Raw genomic sequence first — 15,907 nt, 5'->3', positions numbered from 1 at the left:
GTCAGTGATGCCATTCAACCATTTCATCCTCTGTTGTCTCCGTCTCCAAAGCTGAAGCTCCAGTACTTTGGCCAACTGATGCGAAGAACTGACTCATTGAAAAGACCCTGATGCTGGGAAAATTGAAGGCAAGAGGAGGTGGTCACATAAATGTGAATAAATGCAGTTAAAATGTTATCTCTTCATGGCAGTAAACTAATTTGTGTGCATCTAAGAAAGATTTAGTTAGAAATTGATTAGATTTCATATAAACTTCAATTTCTAATTAAATTTCTAATTATTAGCTTAAAGGTCCACTATCCTTTTCTCTATAGTTTATTTGTTTGTGTGGCTTACAGCTTTCTGGTTTTCTCCAGTAGATGATTAGAATCAAAACCTTGTAAAATGTGCTTTCTAAATAAAGTGTAATCAGTGAAATGAATGAATTTATCAATTATACACATACTCTGAAGAGATTGCAGAGTTTCCTGGTGGCTCATATGGTGACGAATCTGCCTGCAGTGCAGGAGATCCAGGTTTGATCCCTGAATCGAGAAGATCCCCTGGAGAATGAAATGGCAACCCACTCCAGTACTCTTGTCTAGAAAAGCCCATGGGCAGAGGATCCTGAAGGGCTAAAGTCCATAGGGTTGCAAAGAGTCAGATCTGACTAAGAAATGCTTGAAGAGATAAAGATAACCCTGTCTTTAGGTCTAAAATAATGGCAGGCAGTTTGCTAGGACAAAAAACAAAAAAAAAAAAAACCTAGAATGTCTTATCTAAAATTTTCCAAGATGATAAGAAAATAGGTGTTACAGTTAAAATTATGATGTCTCTCCACTGGCTTATTTATGTTCATTTTCAGTATATATTGCTAACTCTTATTTTGTAGGCTGAGAGAGACTAAATAATATCTGGACAATCAACCCTCCAGAGGCTCAGATTTCATAGTGTGAAAATGAATGTCCTATCTGTTGCACTACACCCTCTAAATAAAACCCTGATTACCTATGCAACAAGGACCACAGAGGGCATAGAATAATATTATGAAATCAGTTATGCAATACACATTTAGAACAGAAGCATCTCTGCCCAAATAACCCAGAAGGAAAAAAGGACGCCCCCTCAAGGGCAGGGATACACAGAATCACTGCAAAGCTACCAATAGCTCTTCAATGCACTGCAAATTGGCCTTCATTATTTTAATGAGCTGGCTGTAATTTTTTTAAGGCACTTGCTTTTGTAGGCAGATTAATAAACTCTCTCTTAATGGGGTCATTTGTTAATTTGCTTAAAGATTGTTTTTTATGACAAAAGTCTAACAAATTTGACAGAATGCATCTTTAAGTAACAGAGTCTGAAATTGACAGGATTTTTAATTTCCTGAATGTTTCCATCCCGTACTGTGGCTAAATTTTTCCCCATTGATCATATTCTCTAACATTCAGATTATTAGTACTCTGAATTCTATCATTATGGTTTAATTAGTGAAAACTTATACACACACACACACACACACACACACATATATATTTCTTTCAACTTTAACTTTCTTTTGTCGACTAAAAAGATGCACAACATGAGAGCTGTGAGTTAAGTTTTATTTGGGGCAAAATGGATGACATGCAGAACCAAAGCATATTTTGTCAAGCATAAAAATATTACAAAAAAGCCAAGATAAAAAATTTGTATTGATTTAATTGGAAGAAGAAACTATAGCTTTTCATAGAGGTGTGATTAAAACTTACAACTAGATAGATAAGATAATACATTTTAATAAACTTTAACACACTAATCACAGAAATAATTTGAAAGTTTTATGAGTTCACAATGTAAAAGAAACAAAATGTGTGTTAGCTGATACTTTAAATTAAAACTGAATATTCTTATGAAGGTCATGACAGTTAATTCAATATGCCAACTGATTTGTCCGATCAAGTGTCATGTATTAATATACATGAGATTTCAGATTCACCTATATTACATGCAGTCTAGACAGGGGCTGAACTTATAGTGTCATAAATAACTTCTATTTTATTTTTGTGCTTGGGATATATACGGATATAGACAAAATACAAACCAGATGGAATGCTTAAGTAGTTATATTTTACCCTGGACTACTTTTTGCTATGCATTAATGGCTGTATTTAGAATCATTTCTGATTTATTTAGAACTTTGCAGCTGCATTTCTTATCAGATAAAATATATGACTTCTCATATACCAGGAAGTCTTGATAATAGAATATTGAAAAATAAAACCTTCTCTGTTGCTGTTGTGAAAAAAAAAAAAAAAAGTATAAACAACAAAAGGGAGTTTTTCACTGAACCTGAATATAGATCACTGTTTCTTGACAGATCTTCTCTAGATCACTAGTTGCTCAGAATTTGCAGAAGTGTTAATTTAAAAAGAAGATGAAGTGGATTTTTTTAGTCAAATATTTTTGAAACAGCCAGATTTTGCAAGCATTTAAAATGCATATTCCAACAGACTAGTTTACACAATTGTTGCTAATCTTATGCCATCTTTAAAGTGTTTTTTCTTTGTCTATCAGAGAATTCCTCAAGATTAGTGTGTTTTATGGGATGCACACAGACAAATACTGATACTAATACATTTATCTGATACACTTGCAATGTAATTTAAGGCTCTGGCCAACCAGGGTAGTGGAAAGCTATTCAGTATAACTGAGGAAAGGACTGGAGGAATTTCAACTATAGACTTGGTACTCTTCTTACGGAAGTCCTTGGGGATTGCCCCCCAAGCAAGGTCAGAGCTCCAGAGAAGCGCTGGAACAGAGAAGTTCCATGGATACCAACATGCACATAGATGATAGTATAGTAAGGAATAGGACATAAAGTGCATTCCATGGTAAACAAACACTTCAGTTAAGGATATGTTTGAAGCAGATTGCTACTATGTATTATAATCATGAAGAAAGAAAGAGATAATTATAGAATAATTGAACAGAAAGCTGAATAGAACTCATTAAATGAGTTTATATTGGTAAAGTGCTTTAAACAGGTCTGGTACATGGAAAGTGATATTTAAATGGTTGTTAAATAAAATAAAAATATAGTGACAGGAGAGGAGAAACAAAGTTCCATGAACAAAGCTAGTGGAGGTGACAGAATTTCAGCTGAGCTATTTCAAATCCTAAAAGATGATGCTGTGAAAGTGCTGCACTCAATATGCCAGCAAATATGGAAAACTTAGCAGTGGCCGTAAGACTGGAAAAGGTCAGTTTTCATTCCAATACCAAAGAAGGGCAATGCCAAAGAATGTTCAAACTACTGCACAATTGCACTCATTTCATGTTACCAAAGTAATTTTAAAAATTCTCCGAGCCAGGCTTCAACAGCACATGAACCAAGAACTTCCATATATTCAAGATGGATTTAGAAAAGTCAGAGGAACCAGAGATCAAATCACCAACATTCGTTGGATCATCAAAGATGTAAAAGAGTTCCAGAAAAACATCTACTTCTGCTTCATTGACTACATTAAAGTTTGTGTGGATCACATCAAACTGTTGAAAATTCTTAAAGAGATGGGAATACCAGACCACCTAATCTGCCTCATGAGAAATATGTATGCAGGCCAAGAAGCAATAGTTAGAACCAGACATGGAAGAACAGACTGGTTCCAAAGTGGGAAAGGAGTATGTCAAGATTGTATGTTGCCACTCTACTTATCTAACTTATATGCAGAGTGAAAGAAAGTGAAAGTCACTCAGTCATGCCCAACTCTTTGCAACCCCATGGACGATACAGCCCCTGGAATTCTCCAGGCCAGAATACTGGAGTGAGTAGCCTTTCATTCTCCAGGAGATCTTCCCAACCCAGGGATCAAACCCAGGTCTCCTGCATTGCAGGTGGATTCTTTACCAGCTAAGCCACAAGGGAAGCCCATGCAAAATGCTGGGCTGGATGAAGCATAAGCTGGAATCAAGACTGCCAAGAGAAATATCAATAACCTCAGATACGCAGATGACATCATCCTTATGGCAGAAAGCAAAGAGGAACTAAATAGCCTCTGGATGAAAGTGAAAGAGGAGAGGGAAAAAGACAGCTTAAAACTCAGTGTTCAAAAAATGAAGTTTATGGCATATAGTCCCATCACTTATTTTCTTGGGCTCCAAAATCACTGCAGATGGTGACTGCAGCCATGAAATGAAGAGACGCTTGCTCCTTGGAAGAAAAGCTATGGCAAACCTAGACAGCATATTAAACAGCAGATACATTACTTTGCTGACAAAGGTCCATCTATTCAAAGCTATGGTTTTTTCCCGTAGTTATGTATGGATGTGAGAGTTGGACCATAAAGAAAAGGCTGAGCACCGAAAGATTGATGCTTTTAAATGTGTGATGGAAAAGACTCTTGAGAGTCTCTTGGACTGCAAGGAAATCCAGTCCATCCTAAAGGAAATCAGTCGTGAATGTTTGTTGGAAGGACTGATGCTAAAGTTGAAACTCTAATACTTTGGCCACCTGATGCAAAGAACTGACTCATTGGAAAAGATCCTGATGCTGGGAAAGACTGAAGGCAGGAAGAGAGCAGGATGACAGTGGATGAGATGGTTGGATGGCATTATGGACTCAATGGACATAAATTTGAGTCAGTTTAGGAGATGGTGAATGACAGGGATGCCTGGCATGCTGCAGTTCATGGGGTTGCAAAGAGTCAGACATGACTGAGTGACTGAACAACAACAAGAAGAGGAGAGAGATCTAAATAGCTTGGAAATAAATCCAAATTGTATGTATATTAAGCTATTTAAATATATATTTTATTTGAAGTCCTAAATAGTTTATTGTGGACATTTCCACTATGATTTACTTTCTCTTTCAATTGCAGATGTTAAATTCAAAAAGTCATCTCATGCTATCCTCTCTTTTGAATAAAAAATAGAGCTTAAATTGAAACTCATCTTGTTATATAGTGTTTTGGGCATTTGCTATTTAGTGATCAGGGATCAAATTGCCAACATCTATTGGACCATTAACAAAGCAAGAGAGTTCCAGACAAACATCTATTTCTGCTTTATTGACTATGCCAAAGCCTTTGACTGAGTGGGTCACAATAAACTGGAAAATTCTGAAAGAGAAATACCAGACCACCTGACCTGCCTCTTGAGAAACCTGTATGCAAATCAGTTAGAACTGGACATGGAACAACAGACTTGTTCCAAATAGGAAAAGGAGTACATCAAGGCTGTATATTGTCACCCTGCTTATTTAACTTATATGCAGAGTACATCATGAGAAACACCGGGATGGAGTAAACACAAGCTGGAATCAAGATTGCCAGGATAAGTATCAATAGCCTCAGGTATGCAGATGGCACCACATTTATGGCAGAAAGTGAAGAAGAACTAAAGAGCCTCTTGATGTAAGTGAAAGAGGAGAGTGAGACAGTTGGTTAAAGCTCGACATTCAGAAAACTAAGATCATGGCATCTGGTCCCACCACTTCATGGCAAATAGATGGGGAAACAGTGGATACAGCGGCTGACTTTAATTTGAGGGGCTCCGAAATCACTGCAGATGGTGATTGCAGCCATGAAATTAAAAGACGCTTACTCCTTGGAAGGAAAGTTATGACCAACCTAGACAGCATATTAAAAAGTAGAGACATTACTTTGTCAACAAATGTCGTCCGTCTAGTCAAGGCTATGGTTTTTCCAGTGGTCATGTATGGATGAGAGTTGGACTATAAAGAAAGTTGAGTGCCGAAGAATTGATGCTTTTGAACTGTGTTGTTGGAGAAGACTCTTGAGAGTCCCTTGGACTGCAAGAAGATCCAACCAGTCCAAACTAAAGGAAATAAGTCCTGAATATTCATTGGAAGGACTGATGCTGAAGCTGAAACTCCAATACTCGCCACCTTATGCGAAGAGTTGACTCATTGGAAAAGACCCTGATGCTGGGAAAGATTGAAGGCAGGAGGAGAAGGGGACGACAGAGGATGAGATGGTTAGATGGCATCACCGACTCAATGGACATGAGTTTGGGTAAATTCCAGGAGTTGGGGATGGACAGGGAGGCCTGGCATGCTGTGGTTCATGGGGTTGCAGAGTCGGATATGACTGAGTGACTGAACTGATGACCGACTGATGATGATAAGAGTAGCTGATTCATATTTCATAACTGCTTGTTATTGCTATTATTAATTTATTAAATGAATGTATGGATATATCTTTGTATACATGTTTAGCATATCTATATAGAACCTGTTTTTTCTTGCTCTGAATCCATTAGGTTGACCACAAATGCAGAGAATTTTTTCTTAAAGTCAATGAAGCAAACTCTGTGATATCTATACATTTTTTAAAATGGCCTTAATTTTCTAAGCTGCTTGTAAAATGTTTCTTGGTACTTAATTTCTATAAGGTTGTATATTTTTACACAGTATTATAGTGTATATTCTGTGTAATGTACAGCTTATGCATTGGTTAAGCATTAAATTATGCATTAAATTAGATTCTAAGATTCCCTGGATCTATTCACTTTGTCTTATGTATATAAAAATACTCCAAAGGATTAAACATTTTACTGATCTTAAAATATGAACTACAGCTAACCATTTGTTGAATTATTATTTAATTACTCTTTGTCACAGACACTGACATGAAATATAAATATCATCTATTCTTAATTAAAAGGAAACATTCTAAGTAATTAAAAGTAAAAAAAATACTGATTAATAATTAGCATTTTACAAACTGTCATGTCTAGATCAACTTATGGGTAATATATAAAAAATTTAATTTATGAAGAAAGTGATAATTTATTCCTCCTTGATTGGTCATTCTAATGCAAAGATATTTAACTTTCTTGTAGGATATTTCACATTAATAATACCCTTTGAGGATCTAAATTTAATTGACTCCCAGAATAGAATATCATTCACATGAGTGAATCTTTTATTTGAAAGTTAAAACCAACATTGTTTTCTAAAGAAAAGGTCATTTTTCACACTTGAATTATAAAGTAGCTCAGCTCTACTAATGAAAGCTATGAGTATAAACAGTGTCCAATTAATTTACAACTGAAAATAGAATAACTTACCTCAACATCTTCAACTAATGAAACCAGATTTCTCTCTTAACTTAGCATAAGCCCCTCCACACCCATACCCTTCATTCAAGAACCAAACAGATGTCTTGTCACTGCCTTGGTATTAAGGCTTTCTGCTTAATTAATGCACCCCCTTGCCTCTGGGAATTTTGGGGCTTGACCTATTTCTTTTTCTATCTCATTGTGTTCATTTCTCATTCTCCCTTGTCAATTTCTTGTGTGTGTACCTAGTATATGTGTCTGTGTGTGTGTATGTGTGTATGTTGTATCTAACTCTTTGTGACCCTATGGACTGTAGACTACCAGGCTCCTCTGTCCATGGGATCTTCCAAGCAAGAATACTGGAACAGGTTACCATTTCCTACTACAGGGGATCTTCCCTACCCAGGGATATTGTTTCCTGCAGTGGCAGGCAGGTTCGTTACCACACTGCCACCTGGGAAGCCCATACCTAATATATGTGTACATATGTACCTGGTCAAGAACCCTCCTACAATGCAGGAGACCTGGGTTTGATACCTGGATCAGGAAGATCCCTTGGAGAAGGGAATGGAAATCCACTCCAGTATTTTTGCCTGGAAAATCCCATGGACAGAGAGCCTGCTGGGGTATACCCCATGGGTCACAAAGAGTCGGACACGACTGAGCAAGTAACACATTCACATGTTCACGTTCATATCCATCATGCCTTTTTCCTTCCTAACTTGTAAAAAAATACTTTAAAAATTGTGTTTGTAATTATTTATTCATAGTATTTGGCATGAAGGATTTCAGTGATCGCATATAATCATAACAGGTTGAAGAAAGTTTTTTAAACGGATTCAGGAAGTATGTTATTCTCAAAAAGAGAGTCAAAGACTAGTACTCAGATAATGGAGGATTTTTCCCCTAAAAATATATAATCAATTTCTGCTGTCTTTTGCTAGCTTGCTAATTTTATTAAGGAGAAAATAAACCAGGGTTAATTAAGTTAACAGTGAGAAACTCTTTTTGTTCTGATGCAGGTAGAAGGCTGGACATTATAAAGAGTCTCAATCTTGGTTCATTTTGATATTCTATAAGTTAGTTTTTCATTAGGGGAAAATGTTTAATATATTTCAAGCAAAAAGGGATTTTAAAAATGGGAGATTGGAGACTTTTACAACTTTCAGAGGACTGAGGGAATCAGAGCAGAGAAGGCCATAGTAATGTGTAGGGAATAATAAATTACACAAACAGCAGGGAAATACCCCCAATGATCATAGCTGTCTGAAGTTCTGAAGTGGGTAATTAGTAGGAGAATGCAGACAAGCCCTGGTAAACCTTTTCTATTTAACTACCAAAGTTCACAGGCCTCCCCAGCTCTGGCTGGAATATTTATGGTTCTACCTCTCTTTCCAAATTTTATACATGGAAACTAAACCAGAATCCCTCTATTATGTGAATTTGGAAAATATAGCTTCCAGTCTTCCAGCCCCAGCAGAGCAGGGACAAGCTGTGACAATGCTGATTACCAGCATATAATACTTGCCAACAGTGAGACTGTATGTTGTCACTCTGCTTACCTAACTTGTATGCAGAGTACATCATGTGAGATGCCGGGCTGGATGGAGCACAAGCTGAAATCAAGATTGGGGGGAGAAATATCAATAACCTCAGATATTCAGATAACACTATCCTCCTGCCAGAAAGTGAAGAGGAACTAGAGTCTCTTGAGGAAAGTGAAAGAGGAGAGTGAAAGAGATGGTTTAAAACTCAGCATTCAAAAAGCAAAGATCATAGCATTCGGTCCCATCACTTCATGGCAATTAGATGGGGAAGCAATGGAAACAGTGAGAGACTTTATTTTCTTTTACTCAAAAATCGCTGCAGCTGGTGATTGCAGCCATGAAATTGAAAGATGCTTGCCTCTTGGAAGAAAATCAATGACAAACCTAGACAGTGTATTAAAAAGCAGACATATTACTTTGCCAACAGAGGTCTATCTAGTCAAAGCTATGGCTTTTCCAGTATTCATGTATGGCTGTGAAAGTTGGACCATAAAGAAGGCTGAGTGCCTAAGAATTGATGCTTTTGAACTGTGATGTTGGAGGACTCTTGAGAGTCCCTTGGGCTGCAAGGAGATCAAACCAGTCAATCCTAAAGAAAATCAATCCTGAATGTTCATTGGAAGGAGTGATGCTGAAGCTGAAGCTCTAATACTTTGTCCATCTGATGTGAAGAGCCGACTCATTAAAAAAGACTCTGATGCTGAGAGATTGAAGGCAGGAGGAGGAGGGGACAACAGAGGACAAGATGGTTGGATGGCATCACCAACTCAGTGGACATGGGTTTGAGCAAACTCTGGGAGATAATGAAGGACAGGGAGGCCTGGTGTGCTGCAGTCCTTAGGGTTGCAAAGAGATGGACATGACTGAACAACTGAACAACAAATAATTAAGAAGATTTCTGAGCAATGCAGGAGTAGTAGTAGTAGTAGTCACTCAGTCATGTCTGACTCTGTGACCCCATGGACTGTAGCCTGCCAGGCTCCTCTGCCCTTGGAATTTTCCAGGCAGGAGTACTGGAGTGGGTAGCTATTTCTTTCAACAGGGGATCTTCCCAACCCAGAGATAGAATGTGGACCTCCCTCATTGCAAGAAGATTCTCTACTGTCTGAGCCACCAGGGAGAAATACATTAGGAAAATTTAAAACTAATATGTAAGTAATGGCTCCCAAACAAGTAAGTGATTCAGTCCCAGAGAAGATGGTATAAGAGATAATGACAATCAGCAAAACTTGAATAATACAGGGAGAAGAGACTGGGAAAGAATGCATTTGTCTTGGCCAAATTTTAAAATATTCTTGTCCATGTTTTACTGAAGAGGAAGTGAAAGTTTGCATTGAAAAACACTTTTAAGTCCTTTGTAGTTTCATGTATATGTCTAATAAAGTAATATTATTGCAAAAAGTCCATTCAGTCATCCTTGTTAACCAGATTTCTGCCCAGTTATTGAGACACATGGTCAGGGTAGACTCTCATGTCATATTATCTCATGATTCTGGTGACCATAACTAGAGTACTAATTTCAGTTTGGTCATGCTATATGTTGTTCTTAGCAACATGTGACCCAGTTTTTGGAAAAATTTGCAAGCAGAATTAAATTAAAGCTAAATTATAAGAGAGATTTGTCATTAGAACAGAACTTTATCCTCAAAGCTTAAAAAAAGTTGGTAGTACTGTGTTAAAAAGTCTTAGAGTCTCTTATTTGTTAAATTTCTTTCACACAAGGGAATCAATATTTGTGAAAACAATCATTTTTCATGGGATTGATCAGGCTAAACAGTGATCTTCTGAGTAATGTTATTTTCAAATCCCCATTTGACTGAATAAAGACAAATAGCTAGAATGAAATATAAAAATATAATTTTTTTATGTGATTTCTCAGCTTGAAGCAATTTATATATAATAATAATAGATAGACCACCTGAAAATTCTGTCCAAAAAAATCAAAGTTTGTTTTCTTTTGATTCTTCTGAATCTTAATTTTTCTGATTAAGGAATTTTGCAGTATAATAATAATTTTGATAACAATGTAGAATACATAAGTAGATGTTTCTTGTTTTAATATGATAGTATAAATATATATTTACAGCACAACATTCTATGTTATAGTAGTTAAATGAACATTACATTTTCTTGTGCAATGAAAAGCATGAAAAGATAAGTATATTTTATAATTAATTTTTGTAACTTGAAAACGGGAGACATTTATTTGGGAAGGAGTAGTATCAATATTTAACTCTCATGAAAAGCTCCATTTCAAGTATATTTGCTTACAGACCAGGTGGGGAATTCATCAGAAGGGGCTTCCCTAGTGTATGGCAAGATCACTATTTCCCAAAGTCAATTCTATAAAGTTTTAGCCTTTCTATCTATAATCTATCTATCTATCTATATATCATCATCATCATCCCATAATTTGTGTTTGTGTGTGTGTTAGCCTTTATTAGAATAATTTGTTGTAACTCTCAGAGAACAGAATACTATAAGTACAATTTGCTTGATTTATTTCACCTTTTGACCTCAGAGACTGACTTCACTATGCATTGTTGTTGCTGTCTTTCGAATACATCTGGGTGACCCAACAACCTCCCCCAATTGATATAAATTGTATAATTGCTTCTTTAGAAATTTGTAAGGCCAAAAGCTAAGAGATTAAGCGAGGCAGGCTAAGTGATAATGTCTCCTCACTCTATTACCTGTTTTGGTTCAAACGTCATGCAACTCAGCCTTAAGGAAATGTCTTAGAAACCAAGAGACACACAAAAATATATACATACTTTTTTTCCTCTAGGCCTTAAAATTCATATGAATTCTCTAAAACTAGTGAGTACTCTGAATATTGAGAAATAAGGAAAAATAGTGAATAGGAACAAAATTTTAAATAGTTTGCAGAGTTAGAGAGAGAGGTGATCTGATATTTTGAAATTTTGTGACTTTAACTCTCACAAAATAGATCCTTCATGAAAATGACACACTGCATGGAATAAATCTTGTGGAATTTTATAGACTGATAAGCTTTGCTGTATCTTTTTCAGCAATATTACATGATATGGGTTTCTTGATAGATTAAATAAAGTCCATTTTAAGAAACAAAATCTACAAGAAAAAATAGAATAAAATGATTTTTTGTTTTAAATTTGCTCTGCTCTTTCAAGGGAAAAACATTTTACCAAACAGACTGCATATTTTTTTCAGAAGTGATAGTTTAGTCTCCTCCACCCAGACAAGGTCAATTCAACCTCAGAAATGGTGATTTGTCTTTGACTGTGGCAAATTCTTGTCATCTCAAGGTGGGAACAGGAGGAGAAATCCAGCCAGCTATTTTGTTAAGTTCCGTTTCTCACTGAGATACAGAAAATAATGGCAAAGGAAGAATTCAAGATTCCAGTTCCTAAATCCTGGTTATTATTATTTGCTTTACCTTTTTATGTCTGACTAAATTGAAAACAATAATACTTAAGTATAACCTGAATAAATGATTCAATATTATTATCATTGGGAAGACTCAGTAATTTTCTATGGAAAGCAAACCATAGATTAGAACTCACTGCCAGCAAATGCCACTGGAAGCAAAATGTGATCACCAGCATTGAATTGAGCTGATAATTCTCTGGGTCATGTAGGTCAGAGCACTGTCACATCCCTTGTTTCTAAATCTAGTGATTCTAGATAGGCATACGAACATACAAGTCTGGGGGGAAGGAGGAGTGGTGATTAGAAAGATGGATATATACAAACGTTATATAAATGGTCATAAATTTTTGCCATCATAAATCCAAAAATGAAACTTCAGAGCCGATTCTTCTATTAAATGACTTAAAGTGAACTTCTGTTTTGAGCTTTAAAAACTTAATAGGGGAATCTTTGCCATGATATTTGTTCTTAATGATATTTAAAAATGATTTTGAGGGGAAAGAGTTGAATCCTTTTTTCTGAGTTGTTTAAAATAGCACACATTCCTCCCCCTGCCATCCCCTGCTCTTTGGGGAAATTCTGTTATGGGAAGTCCTTGCAGGCACTACTGTCATTTTCCCCAGATGTGGTCCCTTCAACCATTTGATTTTAATCATTTCTGCCTAATGTGTCATGATTTTTTTTTTTTTTTTGATGCAGGGAAAATATTTCTATGAAAACAGGAATCACTCTAGAGAAAGGATTTCCCAAATACTGCATAAACATATTGTGAACCCATTGTGCTCCTAGGACTATAAAGCACACCCTATAATTGAGACTGTGACACTGTAATGGACTCTGGGCATTCATTCAGTTCAGTCCAATTGCTCAGTTGTGTCTGACTCTTGTGACCCCATGGACTACAGCACAGCAGGCTTCCCTGTCCATCACCAACTACCGCTGCTTGCTCAAACTTATTCCACCCAGCCAGTGATGCCATCAAACCATCTCATCCTCTGTCATTCCTTTCTTCTCCTGCCTTCAATCTTTCCCAGCATCAGGGTCTTTTCAAATGAGTCAGTTCTTCACATCAGGTGACCAAAGTACAGAACTTTGGAGCTTCAGCTTCAGTATCAGTCCTTCCAATGAATATTCAGGACTGATTTCTTTTAGGATGGACTGGTTGGATCTCCTTGCAGTCCAAGAGATTCTCAAGAGTCTTCTCCACCACCACGGTTCAAAAGCATCAATTCTTTGGTGCTCAGTTTTCTTTATGGTCCAACTCTCACATCCATACATGACTACTGGAAAAACCAAAGCTTTGACTAGATGAACCTTTGTTGGAAAAGTAATGTCTCTGCTTTTTTATTATGCTGTCTAGGTTTGTCACAGATTTTCTTCCAAGGAGGAAGCGTCTTTTAATTTCATGGCAGCAGTCTCCATCTGCAGTGATTTTGGAGCACAAGAAAATAAAGTCTGTCACTGTTTCCAGTGTATCCCCATTTATTATTAGCTCTTTAATAGTAAAATAAAAAAAAAGAAAATTAGAAAATTCCACTTCCAGATATCTATGTACCTTTTTATAAATTACATATATTTATATTATTATTATGTTATTTTCTTTAAAAAACATAGGCAGGAATATACATTAAAAAGATAAATGTAAATTAAATAATATTTTAAGGTATTCTTAATTATAATCAATCATCAGAAATATCCAGTGGCAAAAGTATGGTTATAATTTCTTTATATTTTTGAAATTTTGATTTAATATTTTATGGTAAGGTGATTGGAAACCCTAATTTTAAGATCAGCATTTTTCTGTACTTCATTTTAGTAGTTGATATACCTGTAAAAACATAACTTGTTAAAGATACATAGATCTGAAAGACTTTATACCATTGACATAATTTATTAAAGCAGGACACCCATTTTTTCAATTATAAAAACTGTAACAAAAAAAGGGCTCTAAATTTTTAAAGTTCCTGCTTTTAGTTTTGTTACAAGTTTATTATAAAGCTAATGCATTTTCCTATCACTAAAGAATGCTTTCAAAATTCACTACTCTCCATTTAAAAAGTTCAAAAATTCAGTTTTCAGATCCCATAACAATGTAGATTTGAGTAATTTAGAAATGGCTCACTTTAATTATTAAAGTTCAAAAATAATTTAAGATATTTTAGGAAGCTCTTTATAGCAAAAGTTTTATTTTCCTCATTAAAGAAAAAATAACCCTGAAAGGAGGAATTAGGTAAATATAAATATAAGTAAGTTAGGTAAATTCATTCCTCACTGGGGTATGTATATGGAGGTTGAACAGAAACAGAATGTACGTGATGGTAGCTCAATTCTCATTGTCCGAGAAAGAAGTTATAAGTGAACAAGAAGTGATTAGAATAAACCCTGTGGTACTGGACTAGAGTCAGAGAGAGCAGTGTGAATTCATGTTTATTTAATATATGTATACAGATAGTGGGCTTCCCTGATGGCTCAGACCTTAAAGAATCTGCCTCCAAGGCAAGAGACGGGGGTTTGATTCCTGATTGGGAAGATCCCCTGGAGAATAGAATGGCTATAATTCATCCTGGTATCAGACCTTATGAATGTAGAGAATGTGGGCAGACCTTTATTCTTGTCTCACAGCTCATCAATCACTACAGAATTCATATCGGCTAGAAAGCCTTGGTGTTAGGGACGTAGGAAAGCCTTTACGTGGAACTCATGCCTCACTCAATAGTAAATAATGCATAGTGTAATGTAAGTATTGTCAGAGAACCTTCATTTGTCCCTTCCATTATGGAATATCAGGTAACTCATACCAGAAAATAATTCAATAAATTTGGGAATTACTTTTGCCTCATACTCACTGTTTACTAAGGAAATCAGGGAGCTTATACTGAAAGAAATTTGATATGAATATAGAAAAGCCTCATATTGCAACTCAAAATATGTTAAACTATGAGAATTCTTAATAGAAAATGACCTTATTAAAGTATTTTGTGACTGTGCCTTTTGCCATTTACCTTACTTAACATTATCTCACTTCCGTCAATTATTGACTATACAACATTGCACAAATTATGCAATGTCTGAGTTGCTCAGTTTATTTATTTTTAAGCAGTTATAATTTCGTGTACCTAACTGTAGCCATGAAATTAAAAGATGCTTACTCCTTGGAAGGAAAGTTATGACCAACCTAGATAGCATATTAAAAAGCAGAGACATTACTTTGCCAAAAAAGGTCCATCTGGTCAAGGCTATGGTTTTTCCAGTGGTCATGTATGGATGTGAGAGTTGGACTGTGAAGAAAGCTGAGCGCTGAAGAATTGATGCTTTTGAACTGTGGTGTTGGAGAAGACTCTTGAGAGTCCCTCGGACTGCAAGGAGATCCAACCAGTCCATCCTAAAGGAGATCAGTCCTGGGTGTTCATTGGACGGATTTATGGGGAAGCTGAAACTCCAATACTTTGGCCACCTCATGCGAAGAGTTGACTCATTGGAAAAGACCCTGATGATGGGAGGGATTGGAGGCAGGAGGAGAAGGGGACGACAGAGGATGAGATGGCTGGATGGCATCACCAACTCGATGGACATGAGTTTGAGTAAACTCCGGGAGTTGGTGATGGACAGGGAGGCCTGGCGTGCTGCGATTCATGGGGTCACAAAGAGTCAGACACGACTGAGCGACTGAACTGAACTGAACTGAATAGACTTTTTGTGAGCACTGTTAGAAATTTTACATAAAGCCCATGCTCAATAAATGTTATTTATTGTCATTAATTAATAACAGTATTACTCTTAAGGACATGTCCTAGGGTGGCTCAGACCGTAAAGAATCTCCCTGCAATGCTGGTGAACCAAGTTCAAACCCTGGGTCAAGAAGAGCCCCTGGAGAAGGGAATGGCAGCCCACTCCAGTATTCTTGCCTGGAG

The sequence above is a fragment of the Cervus elaphus genome, chromosome 25, assembly GCF_910594005.1.
Source record: "Cervus elaphus chromosome 25, mCerEla1.1, whole genome shotgun sequence".
Lineage (NCBI taxonomy): Eukaryota > Metazoa > Chordata > Mammalia > Artiodactyla > Cervidae > Cervus > Cervus elaphus.
This window is presented reverse-complemented; position numbering follows the sequence as displayed.